Source organism: Gorilla gorilla, chromosome 3 (genome assembly GCF_029281585.2).
Source record: "Gorilla gorilla gorilla isolate KB3781 chromosome 3, NHGRI_mGorGor1-v2.1_pri, whole genome shotgun sequence".
NCBI lineage: Eukaryota > Metazoa > Chordata > Mammalia > Primates > Hominidae > Gorilla > Gorilla gorilla.
The window spans coordinates 73,308,892-73,329,784 of NC_073227.2; the positions used below are offsets into that span (position 1 = coordinate 73,308,892).

A 20,893-nucleotide genomic window follows, 5' to 3' on the forward strand; every position below is an offset into this window, starting at 1 on the left:
AATGCAGCTTGTGACTTTCACTCGAAGCAAATCTCGTTTACCATTCTGAAAATTTTAGGGCCCTTAACAATTATGCTAAATCTTTTCTGCCTGTGTTCTGTCAGTGGAACAACAAAGCCTGGATGGCAGCACATCTGTTTACAGTGTGGCTTACTGAATATTTTAAGCCTACTGTTGAGACCCACTGCTCAGAAAAAAAAGTTCCTTTTTTCTGCTTACTAACAATGCACCTAGTAACCCAAGAGCTCTGACAGAGATGTACAAGGAGATGAATGTTGTTCTTATGCCTGCTAACACAGCATCCATTCTGTCGCTCATGGATTGAGGAGTAATTTTGATTTTTAAGTCATGTTATTTAAGAAATACATTTTTTTAAGGCTATAGCTCCCAGAGGTAGTGATTCCTCTGATGGATCTGGGCAAAGTACATTGCAAACCTTCTGGAAAGGATTCACTATTCTAGATGCCATTAAGAACATTTGTGATTCATGGGAGGAGGTGAAAATATCATTAACAGCAGTTTGGAAGACATTCATTCCAAGCCTCATCGATAACTTTGAAGGGTTCAAGACTTCAGCAGATGAAGTAACTGCAGATGTGGTAGAAACAGCAAGAGAACTAGAATTAGAAGTGGAGCCTGAAGATGTGACTGAATTGTTAAAATTCCATAAAACTTAAACAAATAAGGAGCTGCTTCTTATGGATAAGCTAAGAAAGTTGTTTCTTGAGATGGAATCTACTTCTGGCAAAGATGCTATGAACATTGTTGAAATGACAACAAAGGATTTAGAATACCACATAAACTTAGTTAATAAAGTAGCAGCAGTGTTTAAGAGGATTGGCTCCAATCTTGAAAGAAGTTCTACTGTGGTGCTTACATGCTACAGACAAATCTGTTATGAAAGGAAGTCAGTTAATAAGGCAGACTTTATCGTTGTCTTATTTTATGAAATTGCCACAACTATCCCAACTTTCAGCACCCACTACCCTGATCAGTCAGCAGCCATCAACATCAAGGCAAGTCTCTCCCAACAAAAAAATTACAACTCACTGAAAGCTCAGGTAATCATTAGCATTTTTAGCGATAAATATTTTTAATTAAGGTATGTACATTGTTTTTAGACATAATTCTATTGCATATGTAATACACTAAAACATACTATGAATATAACTTTTATATCAAAAAAATTCATGCAACTTACTTTATTGCAATATTCACTTTATTGCAGTGGTCTGGAACCAAACTCACAGTATCTCTGAAGTATGTCTGTATGTCATTATGCCCACTCATGTCTGCAGATCTTTTGGCAGGGAAACTAAAGTCTTCCACCTTTTCTTTTCAGCATCTTGATCTCATTTTCAGAGGATAGTCCAAATGCAGTGTTGAGAGGGTCAACAGGGCTTGGAATGCTTGGTATGCTAGCCACATTCAGGTGGTATTTACTGCTGGGGGCTAAACGTGGTTCAGGTAAATTATAGGGACTCGATCAACTGTATTGGGTTTGTAAAATTAGCTTTATCCAAGCAATAGAAAGTGAAAAAGTTTCAAAGCCTTGTGCATTTCCAGAGGGAAAAATAACACATACAATCATCCCTCAGGAATTGGTTCCAGGACCTTCTATGGATACCAAAATTTGTGGATGCTCAAGTTCCTTACATAAAATGGCATAGTATTAGCATATAACCCATGCACATCCTCCTGTATTCTTTAAATCATCTCTAGGTTACTTATAATACCTAATTATATTAGGTATTACATGTAACCTAATTAGGAAATATAATTAGGAAAATGCTATATAAATAGTTATACTATATGATTTGGGGAATAGCAAGGAAAAAAGTGTGTACATGTTCAGTACAGACACTATTTTTTGGAATATTTTTGTGCTGCAGTTGTTTGAATTCATAGATGCAGAACCCATCAATCGTGGTTTAATTAGAAGAAGACTGAGTCTAATCAAAGGATATAAAAGTGAGGGTAGCCCTGGACATCTCAGGGACTAATGAAGCGATATCACTGTCTGGGGTAAATACCTGAGATTCATTGTCTCATGGCCACAGAAAACTAGGATGTGGACACACAGGAGTGAGTTTAGGAGTGGGAGTTTACTAGGTGAAAGAAAGAGAAGAGCTCTCTTGCTACAGAGAAGGGTCCCAGGGAAATCAGTTGCCACTTCCATGGTGAAATGCAGTGAGTTTTACAGATGAGGTTGAGGAAGCGGTGTCTGATTTACATAGGGTGCAAAAGATTGGTTGGGCCAGGTGTGTCATTTGCATAGGGCACAAAAAACTAGTTAGGACTAGGTGTGCTGTTTGCATAAGGTGTGAAAACCTGGCTTTCCCCACCCTAATCTTTTATTATTCTCTGGGTTCTTTGCCTGGTTTGTGCCATGTTGCCTGTTTCTTCACTGTACATGGGGTGACAAAGAAAAGGGAAGATGGAGCCTCCAGGTTGAACATACTTGAACCCCAGGTAGCCCTTTTCTGCTGGCACAGCTGCTAACCTTCACCTGTGCAAGCTTCCAGGTTGCTTATCTATGTCTGTAGCTCGATATTTCAGGCTGTTCTTTGTTAGAAAAGAAATGATTTGGGGCTGCTTTTTGTTAAAAGGGAAATTCTGCTGAGGACTCTTTTATCCTCACTATCTGCCTGAATAAGTTATTTCTAGCTCCTGTATCACTAACACCAGAGCCTGGACTGCTAACATTACCCTTTCTCTCTCCATCTTTGTCTCTCATCTGGGCCTCTTCTTAGGTGTAGGTGATGATCTGTTGCACATGAGATTTTCTTTAAGTATCTGAGATTCTGGACTCATATCATCCACCAGAGAAGCAATTTTGTCCCACCAGCTCTAGTTGTAAAGTTGTTATGGAAGCACTTGAGGTATACACCACTGAAGGTATAATAGGATCTGTCACCAGAAGAAAGGGTGGTGGTGGTAGTGAAGCATTGCACATTAAACAAGGACTGTTTTGCCTTCTGTATTTTAAATAATTATGTGCAAATTATATTACTATCTGGTATCAAAAAGTAGAAACAATTTTATTAAAATAAAGGTTTTATAATATCTAAAATGTTTCTAGTTATATGGAAATAGAATCCCCGTTTTAGAATATAATTCTTACATTTAAGTCGCATACATTTGCCTTTCTTACAAATTTTTTAAGAATGTTTTTTTATTTTTATTTTTTTTACAAAACTGGAGGATACCTGTATATGTACTACAGTCATTGGAATAGTGATAAGAGCATGGGATTTAGAATCATTCACATTGGTTATAATTTTTACTGTATTGTTAACTTTTGGCAAGATACATGCCTTGCGCCTCAAGATTTTTTTGTTTGTTTCTTAATAAACAGATGGGATTAAAAATGGTATTTATTTCTGTGATGATTGTGAAGATTAAGAAAGATAATGGATGTGAAGAAAAATTTGTTAATTACAAAGTACAAACATTAAGTGGTTATCCTTTTATATATATTTCTAAAGTGATATTCTTAATTTGGGGTCCATGGACCATCTCCCTCCAAAAAATTATATGTAACCTTGTATGTGTTTATACCTGTATCACCTAATATTAGGCTCAGCTGTGAGTGACAGAACACCTACAAGGAACTGTGGCTTAATAAAAGTTCATTTCCCTCTCTAATATACAGACTCCAGAGAAAATTCATCCAGGATGCGTACGATAATTCCATAATCATCAAGGACTGAAGCTCCTCCTCTCTTGCTGTTTTATTTCACTAAGCCTATGGCTTCCTTCTCATAGTTCAGCATAACAGCTCAGGCTCCAACTTGTCATATCTACATTCGAGCCAACAATAAAGATGAAGTGGAGGAGGGAGTGAAAGAAGGCCATGCTACTGACCTTTAAGGACACTCTTTAGAAGTTGAATATGACACTTATGCTTATATCTCATTGGCCAAAACTTAGTCACATGGCACATCTAGCTAACAGAGCAACTAGGAAACATAGTCTTTATTCTCAGAGTTTCATTAGTAAGCAAGAAAGAAGAGCGCCTAATGGGAGAGTGTTCTATGTCTATAAAATATGGATATATATTTTTATAGAGAGAAAAGGAATCTATGACTTTCATCAGAATCTCAAAGAGATGTATTTTAATGTATAAACCTAAGAAAACACTGTTTCAAAGTGGAATCAGGGGTTTTATTCTGTAAACCTATAGAGTAAAGCATCTTTCTAGATCATCTTCTACCTGTGCTGTGAACAGAAAAGTAGGACATGATCAGCCAACCAGTAAGTGCAGATTTGGTGCTATTATGTACACAGCACAGACACCAGTTGATAGTGTTTATCATTTTAATTTGCTCTCTTAAATCAGTCACTTTACACATCATAAGTCAATGACTTATTTCTTATGCATCTACTTATGATCTATTACTTAAATGATTCCTAAACAATTTAAAATTTATCTACCCTTTTCCTTCATCATTTTGGATACAAATTAAGATTCTTTTTGAGAATTAAAAATTAACTTTTGCTTTTCATAATTAATTTAATTTCAATTTAATAAAGCCTAGTGAACATCTTTTTTAGTTTAATTGAATTTCTGCTTTAATGCTTTAATTTTTACCTAGTTTTAAGTAGCACATGTTGAACAACACATAAAATGTCAAAAATCCTAATTTAATTCATTTCAAAAGTCAACAACTGATAAAACCAACTCTAAGAAAGCAAGCTGTTTTTAGACATTTTAATGGTCTTATTTTTGTTTTTATTGTGCATAGTTTTCTTTGCTGATGCAGAAATTTGTAGCTATAAATGGTTGGTTTCTTTATTTTAATTAATGACTACTAAGAAGTTTCTCTCTTTGGAAGAAAGCCAGATGTCAACATTGAAACACATGACCCATTCCCTCAAAATGGTCTTACTAATTTAATTGTCAACATAAAAAATATGTCAGGACTTTAAAAAATATTAAAAATAGTTAATTATGAAGCTATAAAAACATCGATTGATACAGAAAGATGTATATGTATATTATTAAAGTGGAAGGAAGCTTACAAAGCCAGAATGTCTAATATGGTTTTTAAAATATTTAAGTGTCAGGGAGAAAACAATCTCTAACAATACACACCAGTTATCCAACTGAATAGTAGCAGCTATTTTGGGATGATGGGATTAAAGGTGATTTTTACTGTCTAGAGCTTCTTTTCTATATTGTATAGATTTTTTTGTAGTACCATGTTGCATTACTTTTATTACTGGGGGAAAAAACAAACTGGCACATTTTTCCATTTTGGAGACAAGTTATAAGAAAATTGATAAACAAAAGTTGCATTCTTTCTTTTTTCCACCGCAGAGTTCTATCATCTGAAAATCAAAGAGCCACCTCGAAAGTAAAATTGTGTACCCCATGACTGACTACTGTGATTTTGAAGCATAGCATTTAGGAGATTTCACGGGAAATTTGAAATTTTGCTGCTTTTGCTGATGAAGTCTGTATGCAGCCCATGGTGGGCTGAATTGCAATATCTACACTGAATTCCAATCAGATATGAAAATGTAGTAAATTAATGTGAATTAGAATTGCAGTCTCCTGAATATCCTTCCCTTCAGAGTCATGGACTCATTCATAATGAGGATGTGTGTGTGTTACTTACTTATCCCAAGGTGTGAGATTAGCAGATGACTGCTGGGCAAATCAGTAAAGCTTTTGTGCACTGTGAAGGCAAGAATAAACCAGCTATTTTAACCCAAGCCCAGGCATTCCCTTCTCTGGATTCCCTAGCGGATCCTTCAGCTGAATCTGAGCCTTAAAAATAAAGCCACTTTCTATGCCTCTCTGTGCATACTGAGAATCCTGCCAAAGCCTTCTATGAGGTATCTGTGAATTTACCCTGGGAGAATACCACAGAGTGTCCCTGGCTTCCTGTTCTAAATGACCCACTCCAATGACACACTGTAATATTACTTAAGGTAGGGAGAATGAGCTGCCAAAACCCATTTATCACTTTGCTGGCCTTGGACTGTGCACATCCGTCTAAAGTTAAACAAGGGTCATAGGAAGAGCTTTTCTTCTCTCCTGCCTTGCCAACACAAGTATCTTGTATAAAGATTAAAATAAATTATCTGATGTTTCACTGCAGGGTTTTCCACCCCTACAAAGTACTGTTCTTTAAATATATGTAGAAGAATGAATTGGGGAAGATAGATGCTTGAAATTTTACAAATAAATATTGAATGTCCAAAGCTAGGAGACATTGGTTAAATAAAGTATGGTTATTCATAAAATGGAATATTATGCTGCCTTTAAAAATAAGGCTGAAGAATACTTAATAAAGTACAAATATGGCCAGGATATTCTATTATATGGATAATTATCATCTAATCAAAATAATATGCAGAATATTTGGTTACTATGTAGAATATTAAAAATTAAAAATATATACACAGGAAAAAGTATTGAAAGGTATGCACCAACACATTTTTGTAGTTACCTTTGAGTACAAAGACTAGGTCTGAATTTTCCTTTCTATCTTATTCTCTCTCTCTCTTTCCTTCATCAATACTAAATTTTCTTTCAAAATAAACTAAACATTAAGTTATTTAAATAAGTTAACTGGTGCTAATGCTTATCTAAAATAGAAAAATTGCCAATTAATTTGAAACAAGAGGAACAGATTTTGGAACATTTTATTTCTGACAGTTAAATTTATGTATGTTTTAAACAGACTCTTTAGAAACTGTGGAGTGGGTCAGGGTGATGGTATAGAGGAACTCTGTGCTTTCTTCTTAATATTTCTGTAAACCTAAATCTCTAAAAATATCTATGAAAATTTTGAAAGACCCTTTACATTTTCACTAGTTGGCCATCTTTTATTGTCTCATGATCACAGGTGATGTCAGTTAACATGTTATGTTAACATTTGAGTTTTAATAAGTCATAAGGGCAGTGCTTATGAGCAAGATGATTCTGTCTGTAGTCTGGAAAGAAGCAAGGACTTGCTAAGAACTCTGAACTCTGTTGTATCTGGTATTATAGATTTCTTTTCTGGCTGGCTCCTCCTGGCCTCTTGAACCCCAAACTCTATCAGCCTTCATCTCTCTCCTAGTCATAGACCAGGCAGACTATTCACCTGCTAGATTCCTGTATTTGCTGGTTATAACCTCTGTTCTCAGAGCCTTTGTTGTGTTCAACACTGTATTAGTCTGTTCTCATGCTGCTAATAAAGACATACCCAAGAAACAAAAGAGGTTTAATTGACTCACAGTTCAGCATGGCTGAGGAGGTCTCAGGAAACTTACAATCATGGCAGAAGGGGAAGCAAACATGTCCTTCTTCACATGACAGCAGGTGAGAGAAGAATGAAACCAAGAGAAGGGGGAAGTCCCTTATAAAACCATCAGATATCATGAGAAATTACTCACTATCCACAAGAACAACATGGGCGAAACCATCCCATGATTCAATTATCTCCACCTAGTCCCACCCTTGACACATGGGGATTATTACACTTCAAGGTGAGATTTGGGTGGGGACACAGAGCCAAACCATATTAAATGCACATACCCATTCTGAAAGGCTGCCACAGTGACATCACAGCCACTCTTTTGGAATGATCTTGACCCCAGAGAGCCTTGATTGAAATGTATGTTTGAGTACTAACCACATTCCCCAAAAGAAAGATGTGAGGCCCAGGATGAGTAAAGCATGTTTGAAATGAGTACAGGAGCTACAAGGCCATGATATACAGGGTTGAGATCTCCATCCCAATCCTGTATGTACATTTTGCTCCGTGGTCCCTATAGCAGGAGGCTACAGGGAGAAAGAAGATAAAAGGTAGAAGGAAACCAAGTAAGATTAGTGGAGGAGGTAGCATTCTACTTTGTTTGGCCTGAAGTAGAATGCTAGTTATCATTACCTAACCAACCAGTAGTAACTGGCTAGCCAATTAACTATAATTATTTTTCCTCTGCCTTTCATCTCTCCATAAACAAGCATAAGTGCATGCCCAGCTCTGTGCTAGGTTCTAGGGTTTTAATGGCAGGAATGAGCATCATCAGCCCCTTTTCCTCATGAGGCCTGCATTCTAACGGGAGAGCATGGATTGAATAACTGCTATGTATAAAAATGTAAAGTTGCTGCTTTGACAAGTGCTACGGAGGAGAGGAAATAACATATCTCCACATATTATGGAGAGGGTTTGAATCTAAGGAGTCAGGAAAGACATCCCCAGGGAAATAACACTTCAGCTGACATCTGAAGGATGAGTTGGTGTGAAATAGGCAGGGGAAGTGAAAGGTTTTCTAGGCAGATGGAACAGAATGTGCTAAAACTCTAATATTGTTGATTGGGTGGGGGCCCAGATCACTAAAAAAACCCTTCAGTTTTTAATGTTACAACTCCCAAACACCTCACAGGACCCATACAGGTGCAAGTGAATGTTCTGCTGGACCTATAATATTTATTTTTTGTATGTTTTGTTTCACCATAAAATCTGTTTTTACAGCTGTACTTTTTGGTACAGAATTTGAACACATACCATAAAACAATCACAAGGAAAGAGCACATACATTGACTGTTCTGATTTTGATTGCTAAGTGGCTACTGTCACCCAGCAATTATTTTGTCACCTTGGTAACTATGAAATAAGGACCAAAGGTCAGGCTCTCAAATTTACATTGCCTTAGTAACATGATTCTTGTACAGTTTTTAATTTTGCTTAATGTTACAGGTTTGATTTTATATGCAAGCCAAAGTAGATTGAGCCTTGCCCACAAGTTGTTTTCTTTGTAACTTTTTGATAAGGTAAAGAGTTTTGTCAAGCACTGTTTTTAATACTTGAATTTAGAGAACTTCAAAGACAATTAGTCCTGGTCAGAACATTCATCTGTGATTATTTTCACGGTGAAATTGTAGTATTAAGTCTCCTGATGTTAAGGGAATCATTTTACTTCAAAGCGTAGTTCCAGAATATTCTTTCTGGTCTTGCCACAAGTTCATATTCCTTAAAGTTTTATTCTTATAAGAGCTGTTCAGTGAATACAGTAGTGAGAAAATGGATGAAAAACATGTGGTATTTTTATTTAAGGGCTCAGTTGATCATTTTCTTTTTTAAACCTCAGTCAGCAATCTTACTTATTTCTCCAAAATAAGAGTTTGTACTGTGCATGTGTTAAAACTGTTGAAAAATGACAAATACATAGTATGGTAGTGGAATGGCATCAGGAATCACTATGTGTATTTAATTTTTTAAGTTAAAAAAGCCAAACTCTTATTTTCATAAGATATGGTAACAGAAACCAAATGGGAAAAAAATTATAATTTTTTTTATAAGATAAAACTTTTGGAATAGAATAGTAATGCTCTTGAATAATGTTGACCTAAAAGATACTATGACATACTTTGAAGTGTGATATTATTAATATTAAAACAGAATAACAATTAATGTCTTTATGACTGCAGTTTAAGAAAAATAACAAATTCTTTTAGGTGAACCAGAGTGTTACTGGCGGTTTGCTATGCTAGTTTCTCAGCAGGATTTCAGAGATTTTCCTTGCTTTCTCCTAATCTGACATCTGACTTATTATTTGTATTGTAAGTGTTCTTACAGTAGAAGTATTCATTTTCTTTCCAGATTTCCTTTCATATTTAAACTAAAGTTTGTCTATGTTATCCTTTCCCCCAGGCTACTTCCCTGGTCTGTATCCTTGAAGTAATTTATATATGGTATAAATATTCTTAACTCATAAGCAATATTGAATTTATTGTGCTAACTGCTATAAGTGATCTATGACCACTGCTAGTTATATGCCTGTCATTTGTGCAGTTATTATTCTACTGAGATGATCTGATGAAAGTTTTCCTGCCACTCTCAAGGTATCTGCTGTCATGACTGGAGTTCTTTCCTGTCTACTTTCTATATTTTCCTGATTAAATTTTTTTGCCTTGTATAACTACTGGAAAAACTTTGGCTCTTTTCTAAAAAGCAACATGCTTTCAAAAATAAAGCACACATTCTGGTGAAAAACTATAGATGTCCCAAGAGAAAATATTAAGAACATGATTAATTATGTCATAATTGATTGAGTACTTTCTACATGCCAGACACTGAGCTAAGTACTTTACATGTATTATCTATCTCATGGAACCCTATGAAGTCACTGCCTTTTTATGCCTGTTTTTTCAGATGAGGAAGCTGAAGCTCAAGTCAGTTAAGAAACTTGTCCAAAGTGTTATAAATTGGTGGAGCTGGAATTCAGACCTCATAAGGAAATATTTTAAGACTGTGATCATTTAAGACAAATAATGTCACACTTAATTGCCTTAGGGTACCTCTGAAAGTGAGCTTATTCAATAACAGAGCCTTTCCCCTCAACCATTGTGTCTTACTGTTTCTTCTCCTCTTTTAAACACCTTCAGTGATCTAGGACTGTTACTTGGATTGTCCTCAGAGTTTCCAAGAGATTGGTATTGAAAGTAAGTAATGCTGCCTGTAGTTTTGAAAATGAGGCATAATGGGCTCTATCGTGTCTTCAGGACAGTTACCCAAGTAATAAGTCTCCCCCTTCCATTTCCAATTGCCTAAAGGTCATTTGCATTACAGGATATTGTTAGACATTTCTTTAAATGGCAGTCTATTGCATTCAAGTATTTAATCAAAATGGTATGTGTTGGTGGACATACAGATGGGAAGAATAGACGCTGGGGACTACTAGAGGGGGAGGTTGGAAGGAGAGCAAGGGTTAAAAGACTACTGGGCGCTATGCTTACTACCTGGGTGAGGGGATTACTTGTACCCCAAACCTCAGCATCATGCAACATACCCATGTAACAAACCTGCACATGTACCCTTTGAATCTAAAATAAAAGTTGAAATAAAAGATAAATTAAAAAGAAAACAACATTTTTAGAAAATCGATGTGTTGGGAGCTATTACCAAAAAAAAATGAAGGTAAATTTGAGATAATACTGATATTTTATATAAAAAGGAAGGAAAGAAAGAAGGAAGGGAAGGAGAGAGGGAGGGAAGGTGGAGACTGCAATTTGCCTCAAAATTAGCTACAAATGATAGTAAATCCGGGCTAGACAGTTGATGCCTTGAGCTTAGCTAGAAAAAAAATTCTGATAAGCATAGACTCTGCCAGTGGTACTCTCTTCCAAGAACTGGTCATGTTCATCTGAAGTGGTTCTAGAGGGATACTTTAATCAAGTGAATCTGCTTTTAGTGATTAAGGTCATTTAGCATGGAGAGAGCTTGAATAAATTCTTGGGACCTTCATCAAATAACAGTGAAGCTTATTCAAGTTATATAGTAGTCTTTTCACTCTTCTCATTTAGTAGAGGTAAGCACTATTGTCCTAGAGTCAGACAGATTTGGGTTTGAATCCTAACTTCCCTGTTTATCTGACTTGAGACTGGCAAGCAGTAGCAGCATCTGAGCTTCACTTTCCTTATCTCTTAAAGGAGATGATCGCATTTATTTGTCCGTTAGGATCATTAAATGAATTTATGAAAGTGAAATCAGGCCTTTCTCCTTCCTCCCCTTTTTATCTCCTTTTAAAATGGGAATTATTATTTTAAATGTATTTATGATATCTTTCCTTTAAAGAACTATGCTTCTTTTATTAGCTTTGGAGAATTGTTACATTGGGGCATAAGTTGTATACAGAATAATTATTATGGGTTTTTAAAATTAAAACTTCTAATATAAAGATTGATTACCCAGTTTTACATGTTGAAAGGTGAAAGTCCTAAGATCACTATTTGTAAATAAATTTTGAATAAAGTCTGACAAAGGCATTATTCCAAATACTGTTTCCAATTGTGGAGAAGATGAAATTTCTAAATTAATCTTTGCCATGTATTAACAAGCATATGCTACGCTCCTATTTTTGTATGCAAAACCTTGTCTTAGGTATTTTAAATATAAACCTATATTTATAATTGAAGCTTCTATTTTGTCATCTGAATGTGAAAAGAACTCAAGAAATTACTAGATGAATGGTTTTTATTTTGGTAGGGCCAGGTCATTTCACATTTGTAATAGTGTTTTTGTATCACTGTGCACCTATTAAATTATATGGGTTCCATGTAATAAAGCCAGCTTTGTTATTCAAGAGACTAAATCCCTGGATGGTGCTCAAAAAACCAGTTTTTAAAATGTCTAATCACAGATGTGATTTGCATCTCCTCTCACTTGAAATGAAAATACTCTTTTTGTGTGTCACTGTTCAGCCATAATTTTATCCTGGTGTTACATTTATATCACGATGGGATAAAAGTTGTAAGAGCTGAGTAAATTATTAAAAATTTACACAGGTAGGAAGAACACCTGATTTGGATTTTCCATCAGAGCACTGTTCTCCCCACTCCCAGGCTCCCCACCTGACAAGAAATAATGTTTCTGCTAGTAGGTATGTAAGTCATGATACTTAAACAAAAATGCCTGTCATTCTTTGTTTGGTTCTTTGATAACTAGAATTTGCATTTGAACAGAAATGCAGAGGAAAATTTCTAAATCAACTGATGTCTACAAGGAACTATGGGTCTAATGAAAGCAAACAAAACTCTTTAATGAGAGACTATTATTATTATTATTATTGTTATTATTATTGTACATATTTTTTTCTTTGAGACGGAGTCTCTGTAGCCCAGGCTGGAGTGCAGTGGCACAATCTCAGCTCATTTCAACCTGAGCCTCCCAGGTTCAAGTGATTCTCCTGCTTCAGCCTCCCAAGTAGTAGCAGGGATTACAGGCGCCTACCACCTTGCCTGGCTAATTTTTGTATTTTTAGTAGAGACGGGGTTTTGCCCTGTTGGCCAGCCTGGTCTCGAACTCCTGACCTCAAGTGATCTGCCCACCTCAGGCTCCCAAATTGCTGGGATTACAGGCATGAGCCACCACACCCGGCCTATTATTATTATTATGTTACATATTATGTTATATAATTACAATAATAATTATATATATTTTAAGTCACCTAATAGCATCTTGTTACCTCCCTAGACTAAAAGCTGCCATCACATCTGCATGTGATAGCATCAGGCCAGCTAGCTCTCTTACCCTCTGTCTAATCGTGGACTTGGGAAAAATCACTTATTGTTTCTCTTGCACCAGTTTGTGTCCTAGTATTACATTTCTTTTCCAGGTGCTGAAGGAGGACTGATTAAGGCAATCAGATTTGCATAATGGAAATAGGGGGACATATTGCCGTTATGAGAATTTCTTGTGACACAACTCCCCAGGGAAAAAGTCCTTTAAAACTACCATCTGACCTCCCAGCCCTGAAGCGCTTCACATATAGGGTGATGTTTCCCAATGAATAAATAACACAGAGTAAGCAGAACTCTACCCTAAAGGAACTCGCAACGTAAATGCAACAGAAGGCAGAACCATGGACCTCAATCTACATTAAGGGCCTGCCATACTCTTAAAAGCCCTTCTGATTTGTAGCCCTCCTCTCCTCGTTTGTACTAAAGTGCCTTCTGGCAAGTAAGAGAGGAAGATTCCTAAGACAGGAATGGACTGGATGAATCTTGGTGGTCCATATGATTTAGAGCAGGAGCTCTGGATACGGGCTACCTGGGTCCAAATCCTAGCTTTTTACCGGCAATCTGACCTTGGACAAGTTATTGAACTTCTCTGGGCTTTGATACCATCCTCGAGCATTGTTGTGAGGACTCCGTGAGAAGAGCCAGTGGAAAGCACTTAGAAATGCATCTAGCACAGAGTAAGAGCTCCATGAATATGAGCATTAGTATTTGCCATGCCAAAATATAAGTTCAATCTTGCATTTTCTTCACTAATGGATGTTCAGAACTCAAGAAAGACCTGATGTTTTTTAAGCTCTTAGCATATTTTAATTAGAGATGTCAAAGCAGGTTTATAAAAATTGTGGCATATTTTAAAGAGTTACATTTCTATTATGTATATGTATATTATATTGCTATTTATAGAAAATTACTTGGTTAATACTTTTAACAAAAATATAATGCACTGCATTTTTGTAATTCACAAGAAAATTACAGGATGAATTCTAAATTTATAATTCACTGTAGGTGTTACGACCCAGTAAAGCAGCAGTTCCTAGACTTTATGATCATCTAGACCTCTTTATGCTTTTATAAATAGCAATAAGCTCCCCAAAGCTTTTGTTTATATGGATTTTATCTATTGCTGTTTATCGATTAGAAATTAAACCTGAAAATAATAAACTCATTACATGTTAACAAAGTCACATATCTTTATTTTTTAATTATACTTTCAAAAACAACAAAAGTACATATGTATAGAATGAGTGGCATTGTTCTGTATTTTTCCAGATTTCCTTAATGTCTCATTAAATAGAAGATAGGTAGATTCTCTTATCTCCTTTTGCATTCAGTATGTTGAGATATCACACCAAAGGTAGCCATTATGTACTTATGAGAAAATGAGAATGAAAAAGGCAAATAATGTATTAGTATTCTAATGAAAATAGCATTAACCTCGTGGACAGCCAGACCACACTTTGAGAACCTTTGCAGTACAGAGATCTAAGTTTCATGTGTATAATAAGCATCTTTCAACCTCTTGAGGACATTTCTGTTTCAATTTACATGTAAACCTCACTTGGAGATGATGCCACATATCCACATTTGGAGGTCGTTCATGGATCAGAGGCTTGGGCCAAATCTCCACCTCCCAACCTACCCCAGCCCAGTTACCTTCGTGATCAGAGTAACACAAAGAACAGTACTTTTTTCATAGAGGAAGTAGAATTAATGGGGCCTCTAGTTCCTTAGCACTCTGACATAATGCTACAACTTTTTTCTTTTCTTTTTAAACCCTGACTCTCCTTTATTCATTCTACACTCCATGAGCAAGACATATTGTCTTGGCCTAAGTATTATGGAAAATTATTTGCTCATTTGAGAGAATCATTTTTCTGGAACCAAGTGTTCCCAGTAGTAAGCACATGAGAAAGTTGGACCAATGAGCCCAAGAATCTTTTCAATGTGAGATTCTATTCTTCCCACTTAGAGTGAGAGGAGTATCATTAAAAAGGAAGGAAGAACTTGCTTTATGTATCTAGTTACTGTAGCACTGGAGATTTTTTACTGCATAAAATTTCTGACTACAAAATTGCAAGGAGAAATAATGTATATTATATTGCTATTTGGAGAAAAGTACTTGGTTAATGCTTTTAACAAAAATATAGTACACTTATATTTTTGTTCTGAGAATTATTGAAGTCCATCTCAGTCAACCTCCTGACATATCAAGGAGGCTTGAATTGAGGTAAATTGCACTAGTTAAAATATTTGAAAGTTGGCTATACGGAAGAAGAGGAATGCAGATTACCTCTTCCTAGCCACAGTCAGGAGAAAAAAAAGAGAAAGGAGATTTTACCAAAAGACATTTGCAAAATAAATACTGTATCACTAAACCAGGCTCTGCTTTATGCTTTTACATTCGTGTTTAAATACTCAGGCTCTGAAGTCAGACACAGCCAAGACGCATGTTCCGGCTGGGCTATTTGGCACATAGAGGGCCTTGGATACGTAACATCTCTAAACGATGATTTCTTCATCTCTAACATGGAGCTAAAAGTGTCTACTTCTTATGGTTGCTTTGAAGATTGAATGAGGCAAGTTGTTATCATGCCGGGCCCATGGTAGTTGTAAATGCTGGCTTTGCCCTTCACTACAGATCTTCATCTGTAAAATAGGGCTAATGACACCTCTCTTTCACAGTTGTGGGAGGATTTAACCAGCACAGGCCTTTGCTGTTTCTGGTGTCCTTAGTTTTGAGGTCTCTGTTTTATTCTATCCAGGATTAATTTCCTATTTCCTTTGAGGCAAGGGAGAGATCAGTCACCTGGCTGGAGTTCATCAGGGGAAGAAATCTGATATTCTAAACTGCTTCTAGTAGAAACTTGCAATCATTTCTCTCACTTGGCTCTACTCTACACCCTTGCCATCAGCTCCTGGTACCGCGATTCCTGAGCAATTCTGAGATGCTGTGGCACTGAGTGGCATGCTACTTGGTGGTTTTCTCAGCTCCAAGTTACTTGCCACTTGTCTGTGTGCTTTCCATCTTCCAAAAGGCTCGTTTTATCTTGCATCAAGTATATCTCCTGTCGTATCTTCTTTGTAGTACCTGTTTTTACTGCTTTACTGTCAGTTTTCCTGGGGTTCTGGGGATAAGCAGATATAAACTTGTATATTCAGTCTTCCACACCTATCTGAGAGTTCTCAACCATTGTGTCTTAAGCAATTGATAAAGGACCCAAAGCCAGAGATCAAAACCAAAAGATTCAGTTAAGGGGCAGATTGTTAGGGGCAATTTTGCTTTCCTTTTTAACAATAAATTTGAACTGTGACTGAAAATTGGAATTTCCTATCAGTCTTTAAAACTGTCAGTGCCTGATTTAGAGATTCTGTTGTCAGTGCACAGGGATTGGCCTAGAAAATAGCAATTTTTTTTTTTTTTTTTTTTTTTTTTTTTGAGACGGAGTCTCGCTCTGTCACCCAGGCTGGAGTGCAGTGGCGCGATCTCGGCTCACTGCAAGCTCCGCCTCCCGGGTTCACGCCATTCTCCTGCCTCAGCCTCCCGAGTAGCTGGGACTACAGGCGCCCGCCACTACGCCCGGCTAACTTTTTGTATTTTTAGTAGAGACGGGGTTTCACCTTGGTCTCGATCTCCTGACCTCGTGATCCGCCCGCCTCGGCCTCCCAAAGTGCTGGGATTACAGAAAATAGCAATTTTTAAAGCTTTCCAGATGATACCAATGTGCAGCCAGCCCACTGCTATATGGACTTTGGTCCTAAAATTCTGCATATACTTAAAATGGCTACTTTCCCCGAGACATTATATGTATTTGAAGCTAAATATACAGTTAACTATATAGTTGTCTGACTGTCCGATATATTAAAAACATATTTTTGTTTTACTAACTATAACATTAATTCAAATCTTTTTTTATGCCTATATGAGTTGGGGATATAACATTAATTCCCCAACTCATAGGCATAAAAAAGAAAGTATTTGAATTAATGTTATATTTAGCAAAACATTAATAATAATCTCTATAATAGTAGCACATAATAAAATTATCACCTCTGCCTTAACATTATTTAAGATAGAATGTTAAAATTAATCATATTTGTAATTAGATTTGTAATTAGCTAAGTTAGTAATAAATGCAGCTGTCTATTGAATGGTCAGATTTTATCTGATAGCCTTATTTACAATGGAAGTTGCTGAGGATGAAGGGGAGATTCCCTTCTGCTTGACTTTCCGAGATGGCTTTTATTGAAAGTGCTCAGTACTTTTCTACCCTCTAAGCAATCTCCTCTTGTAAGCTGGCATCAAGTTCCTGCTGATCTCTGCACTGCCCTTTCCCTGCCAGATGCTGATGTCGGTAATGTTACATTTTGGCTGCTAACACAGCACAAGGTATTCATGGCTTTATTTTTATGCTCTACCACATTTGGAAAAGTAATGAGAGGCCTCTAATTATTCTCCCTCCCTATCTTGAATGGCACATACCTACTTCTTTCTTTTATAAGCAAGCACCCTGTTCCTGATAATTGTCTTTTATTTTTCCTTTATTTCATCTAAAAAAAATGGGATACATGTGCAGAATGTACAGGGTTGTTACATAGGTATATGTGTGCCATGGTGGTTTGCTGCACCTATTGACCCGTCCTCTAAGTTCCCTCCCCTCACCCCCCACCCCCCAACAGGCCATGGTGTGTGTTGTTCCCCTCTCTGTGTCCATGTGTTCTCAGTGTTCAAGTCTCACTTATTAGTGAGAACATGCAGTGTTTGATTTTCTGTTCCTGTGTTAGTTTGCTGAGGATGATGGCTTCCAGCTTTTTCCCTTTCCAGCTTTTTCCCTTTCCATCTTTATCCCTTTCCACCTTTTTCCTTGCAAAGGACATGATCTCATTCCTTTTTATGGCTGCATAGTATTCCATGGTATATATGTACCACATTTTTTAAATCCAGTCTATCATTGATGGGCATTTGAGTTGGTTCCATGTCTTTGCTAGTACGGGAGTCCTGCAATAAACATATGTGTGCATGTGCCTTTATAGTAGAATCACTTATATTCCTTTGGGTATATACCCAGGCTGCATGCAGTGGCGCGATCTCAGCTCACTGCAATCTCCACCTCCCAGGTTCAAGTGATTCTCCTGCCTCAGCCTCCAGAGTAGCTGGGATTACAGACCTGCACTACCACGCCTGGCTAATTTTTGTATTTTTTTAGTAGAGACGGAGTTTCACCATGTTGGCCAGGCTAGTCTCCAACTCCTGACCTCAAGTGATCTGCCACCTCGGCTTCCCAAAGTGCTGGGATTACAGACATGAGCCACAGTGCCCAGCCTGTGATATTTTTGTCTTTGTCAGACTTTCCTCCTTGTCCCAGTATCTCCTTCCTCATTATTACTCTTCTTCATCCTTTGGTCTCCCCACTCAGTGCCCCTATCCCTCTTCCTCTTTCATCACTGTGTTCCAATTTGTACAAGGATCTAAAACTGAAGAGTGGGGGATGTCGAAACATAAGTTATTGGTGGCTAAAAGTGGTGCTTTACTAGAGAAACTGAACAATTAGAAAGAAATGTACAATATATTCTGGAAAATCTATTTCTAGAATGAAGTCATGACAGTTCACCCTACTCTACTAGTTTTGTCCAAGCTAATTTTCATGTATGATTTTGTAATCTGATTGAACAATACTTGGAAAAAAAAAGTTAGATATATAAATGAATTTGTTGTGGATAAAACATAATTAGCCTCTCCCTATAAAATCTACTCTTTCCTTACTTCCAGGAGTGGTCCTTTATTTGAGAGGCAAAACATATACATTTCACATTACCGTTTTTGAGACTTGATGAAGCCCAGTCCTAAACTGTGGCTGAGGCTGAGGCTGAATGGTTGGGATTTACTATGAGAATGGACATTCCCCCGGGTCCTCACCTGAGGTCATTAAATTGATTTAGTCTAGGTCCACTGGCTGTATTTTAATGCAGCTTAGCTGTAAAAATACAAGGCCCCATTGTATAATACAGGCAGTCATTGTTATTTTTCTAGGCCTGTCAATGTAAAAAATGTGTCTGTTTGCCTTCCCCTATGACCTGAAAAAAAAAAAAAAAAGCTACGTTACAAAGTCACAGGACACCCTGGAAATGTTGGTTTTGGAAGGTATCTTGAGGAATAACATAGAAAAAATCTGGCAGCATAATTTGGTAAAAGTGCCCAGGATACACATGTTCATTTTGGGGTACTTTATTTTCCTTCCTTTGCAGTTAAGTGCTGGGGCTAGGAGAGAACCACATGAAGCATCTCTAAGAGGCGGGTGGCTCTTCTGATGGTGGTCTGCTCTGGCCAGCGAGCTCATTTTCACTGCAGCCAGTCAGGAGAGAGTCTGAGCAAGTGGGCACACACTCCAATACCCAGAACCTAGGAAGCCACACTAAATATACTGTGCCCAAGATTGCTTAAAATAAGCCAGATGGCATTTGGTGTGCCAGGGCGTTTACTCTAATGTTTGTTGTGGGTTGCAGAGGGAGCCATGTGCCCATCATAAGACTCTGGTGAGTCCTGTTTCATTCTTTTTTCTCTCTCCTTTTTATTTTTATTTTTGGCATGTAGTCATTGGTAGCTGTTCCCTCAGATCTGTCAACCTGTGGGTTCCTCCAGGGTGGTTCTTTTTTATCCTAGTAGGTGCTGGGATGAATACCTTACAGGAAATCACCACACAGCTTCATATGTGGTTTTGTAATGGACCTGTTTTTAGGCAACTTTCCAAACCCTCAGGACTCCCAGGCATCATTTCCCAAGGGTAGCTCTCCAGCTGTGAACGTTTAAATGCTATAAGTGAACACAGAGAGAGGCCATGCCACTTTTCTGCCTGTCGTCCACCATTATGTGGGCTTCCAAGGTGCTCTTTGGAGAGTGTCACTGATCACAGTCCCACTGGAATCTCATGGGCCTGGATTAAAATCTGAGCTGAGCCACATCCTGTCTGTGTGACCCTAGCAAGTTACCCTTTTGGAACATCAGTTTCCTGATACATAAAATGGAGAATAATGACAGACCTTCAAAGGGCTGCCATAAAGATTAAATCTAATAATGAATGCAAATTGCCTAGTAGATAGGAAGCACCCAATAAATGTTAGGTACCACAATTAGGTGTTATTACTGATATTATGGTGAATATCCTGGTCTAGCTCATGCCTTACAACTCACAAACACAAACTCCTTCATTATTGTCATTGCTGCTTCTCTCCCCTCGATCTGTCAACTTTTAAAAGTTGGACTTCAGGCCAGGGGCAATGGCTCACACCTGTAATCCCAGCACTTTGGGAGGCCGCAGTGGACAGATTGCTTGAACCCGGGAGTTTGAAACCAGTCCAGGCAACATAGGGAGATCTTGTCTCTACAAAAAATACTAAAATTAGCCAGCCATGGTGATGCATGCCTGAAGTCCCAGCTACTGGGTAGGCTGAGGTAGAAGGATCGCTTAAGCCCAGGAGGTCAAGGGTGCTAAGCAGCTGTGATTGTGCCACTGTACTCCAGACTGGGTGATAGAGTGAGACTCTGTCTCAAAAAACAAAAAAAAAAAAAAAAAAAAAACCTCTTTTTTTTTTTTCTAAGCTAATCATTTTCTTTCTTTACTTCATCTATCTCTGGCTTCTTATATTCTAGAAGGATTTAGTTTCTTTAAATGAAACATTAGTTAAAATGTCCTCTTGTTCTTTGCTACCTGTTATATGTCTTACTGCATATTTTTCAATTCAAACTTCGCAAATATTTATCAGGTACCTTCTGTGTGATAGGCACCATGACAGGACTTAAGGGTATAGAGCTGGTTAATACAAAATTCTGCCCTCTAGAAGCCTTAAGTCTAGGGGGAGAAGCGGACATGTAAAAAG

The 20,893-nt window shown here is 37.3% G+C and overlaps 1 protein-coding gene and 1 long non-coding RNA gene across 2 annotated transcripts in view; both read left to right on the forward strand.

The window, feature by feature from the left end:
• The window catches only part of LOC129533311 (uncharacterized), a 64,089-nt gene extending 53,223 nt beyond the window's left edge, over positions 1 to 10,866 (forward strand). The window contains exon 5 of the long non-coding RNA XR_010133388.1: positions 5,324 to 10,866. This is a non-coding gene — a long non-coding RNA (uncharacterized lncRNA). The remainder of the gene's footprint in view (positions 1 to 5,323) is intronic.
• The window catches only part of SCFD2 (sec1 family domain containing 2), a 511,769-nt gene that overhangs the window by 307,218 nt on the left and 183,658 nt on the right, over positions 1 to 20,893 (forward strand). The gene's annotated exons all lie outside the window — the stretch shown is intronic.